Here is a 2,809-nt window from a genome sequence, read left to right as displayed (position 1 = left end):
TCTATTTTTATTGGAAGGACTGGATCTCTTTGCTGCACATGATCGGATGGAGCGCTCACAAGGGAAGCATCGGGTGACCATCATGTCCAGACAGGGTGCAATAAAACTGCAAACATCAGTGTGGTAACGATGCTGTGTGGAACAGGATCACAACTGCATTGCTCTCTTTCATATTGATATGCTGCTATTGCATATCCATTTGGTACATCAAGTAACAATTCATTATGTACAAATGGATATCAGGACACTCTAGAGCCAGAAGAAGTATTGGAGGTGCGTGTGCAAGAAGTATAAGTATATAAGTATATATACTTTGATCCCGTGAGGGAAATTTGGTCTCTGCATTTATCCCAATCTGTGAATTAGTGAAACACACTCAGCACACAGTGAACACACAGTGAGGTGAAACACACACTAATCCTGGCGCAGTGAGCTGCCTGCAACAACAGCGGCGCTCGGGGAGCAGTGAGGGGTTAGGTGCCTTGCTCAAGGGCACTTCAGCCGTTCCTACTGGTCAGGGGTTCGAACCAGCAACCCTCCGGTTACAAGTCCGAAGTGCTAACCAGTAGGCCACGGCTGCCCCAAAGTATCATATTAAACTGATAAGAACAGATGCTACACTTGATCTTAACCAAAAGGCTGAGTGGTAGCATCTTTTTCTTCTCTGGTGGCTTTGGAGAGTTTTTACATACATACTTCTACTGGTTTTGTATTTGTCCTAAGAGAGAATACCATTTTGATTGTTTTTTTTAAGTATGATAGCCTTTGAAATAATAGACTAGACTTTGAAACAGATTTCTAAGTTTAGTAATTTTGTGACACAGCATCCACACTTTGTGTACTTGACAAACAGTCTTGACCTGCTTTAGAATGATGTGAACAAGCAAGCACATGCTACATACAAGCATTCCTATTAGATGTCTTTCTTTGCCTCCTAAATGATTACCGTTAGACGTTCATAGGTCAAATGTATTTTATGTTAAGAGAATGGTCAGATAGGTGAACAGGTCATGTTTGTTTTTGGTCTTACCCCCACTCACAAGTTATGTAAGTGGTGTAAGTGATCATTTTACACCACTTAGATTTTATCTGAATAATGTTGACAAGCTGCAGGCCATGTAGTATTTTGTGGCAAGTTCTGATGACATGCATAATACATCACGGGACAGGTGGTGTTGTAAACACGATAGTGGGGGGCAAAGTGCAGCTAGGAAGGAAATATGGATAGTGGACAGGTCAGCTGCATCTGAAAACAAGAAAACAAAACATTTGTTTTGATGACATCTCCATAGAGCATGTTAAAACAGACCTGTATTCTGACTTGCTATTTGCGCTTGACAAAAGCTAAGGTAATACAAAATGTTTGTGGCTTATTTGTATAAGGGTGCAAAGGTGATGTCCAATAATTGTTGTTATTTGCTGGGGGTGAAAGTATACCAGAAGATGCCAACTCACCACTGGGCACACAGGGGCATTTGGTTTAGCTTTCCAGTCAGAAAGTTGGCAGAGATGGACAAAGTGGAACATGACTGAGGTATCTGGTACGGTTACCAACATGGCTGGCTACTTTGGTGACACAGCTGGGAAATCATTAATTTGAAAAATTTTGGCCCATTTTCTCTTCTTAATCTAATTTGTACATTCACTGTGGTTACAGTCTTGGGAGCAAATTGGTGTTTTATCTTCAGCCCACAGCAAAGGCTCTGAAGATTATCCTTAAAGGGGAGCAGACGAGCGAGCATGCTGTGTCTGTCCTTGAAAGCTGCAAATAGAGGACACGGACTTCCTAAGACCCACTGTGGTTTGAGATACTTCACTCCATCTAATGATACTGCACAGTGCATTAGTGACTGGTTCTTAGGTAAAAAGCAACAAAAATGCATAAAAGGAACAGTGAAATTGGCTATAATAATACAGCTCCACACCAAGTTTATAAAAGCTGATAACAGTGATACTGACACAATCTAAGAAAATGTGTAAATCCACAATGGTAAATAAGATATAATGTAGTCATTAGTGTTGCAACGGTTGCAGGATTTCCCAATAGTGTAATCCAGTGGTTCTTAACTGGTCTGGCTTTGGCATCCACAATATTCATGTTCGTTAAGTTGAGACCCTTATATTTTTTTAGTGTTAAAGCCAATGGATACGGTGAGCGACATAGTAAGACATGCAAAGTGCCTGTAGGCCTAGTTTGGAACATGCTGATGTTTGGCATTACATGCGGGTACCAGGCTTGTGCAAAATTCCAGAATTGAATTGAAACTGGCTCTTAAATTCCAATTGAATTCTTGAATTTCACTTGCATTTCAATTGAAGTAGCAAACAGGAAGCAGAATTACAATTCGAATTGTGCACAACCCTGGTGGATAGGGATGGGCGATATGGACAAAAAATAATATCGATATTTTTTGTGATTTTGACGATAACGATAATTAGTCGATATCCTTTAAAAAACATTTTTTGTTAAAGTCTGAGTTACTTTACAGCTCATTATTTATGAATGGCATCATTACAATAATAACCAATAACCTAACCTGTGACTTTTTAACCAAATCAACCAATGCATTGTCACTCTGACACATTTCCAATTCTGCCCCCGACTTGTGTGTGTGTGTGGCAATGACATGGTCTAGCCAGCTACATTAGAGAAGATGAATAGGTCTAGTTTCTCAAGAGAAAGTCTGAAGCTGAAGTTCCTTTCAAACCTTTACATAGGATTCACTGTAAAACTAAGAGCAGACCAACAGAGTAGCCTACATCTCAGTTATTTCCTTCTATGTTTTGTTTTAGAGCAATCACATAGGCT

The 2,809-nt window shown here is 40.0% G+C and overlaps 1 pseudogene; it reads right to left on the bottom strand.

Moving 5' to 3' along the window:
• Positions 1-553: 553 nt before the first annotated feature.
• Positions 554-650, bottom strand: LOC143105294 (U2 spliceosomal RNA; annotated as a pseudogene).
• Between the last annotated feature and the right edge of the window lie 2,159 nt (positions 651-2,809).

Source organism: Alosa pseudoharengus, unplaced genomic scaffold (genome assembly GCF_046254945.1).
Source record: "Alosa pseudoharengus isolate Yale_2024_CS ecotype anadromous, Long Island Sound unplaced genomic scaffold, YU_APseudo_1.1 YU_APseudo_1.1_scf_5, whole genome shotgun sequence".
Taxonomy (NCBI): Eukaryota; Metazoa; Chordata; class Actinopteri; order Clupeiformes; family Clupeidae; genus Alosa; species Alosa pseudoharengus.
The sequence above is the reverse complement of the archived record's forward strand: the minus strand, read 5'-3'. Positions and strand labels throughout refer to the sequence as shown.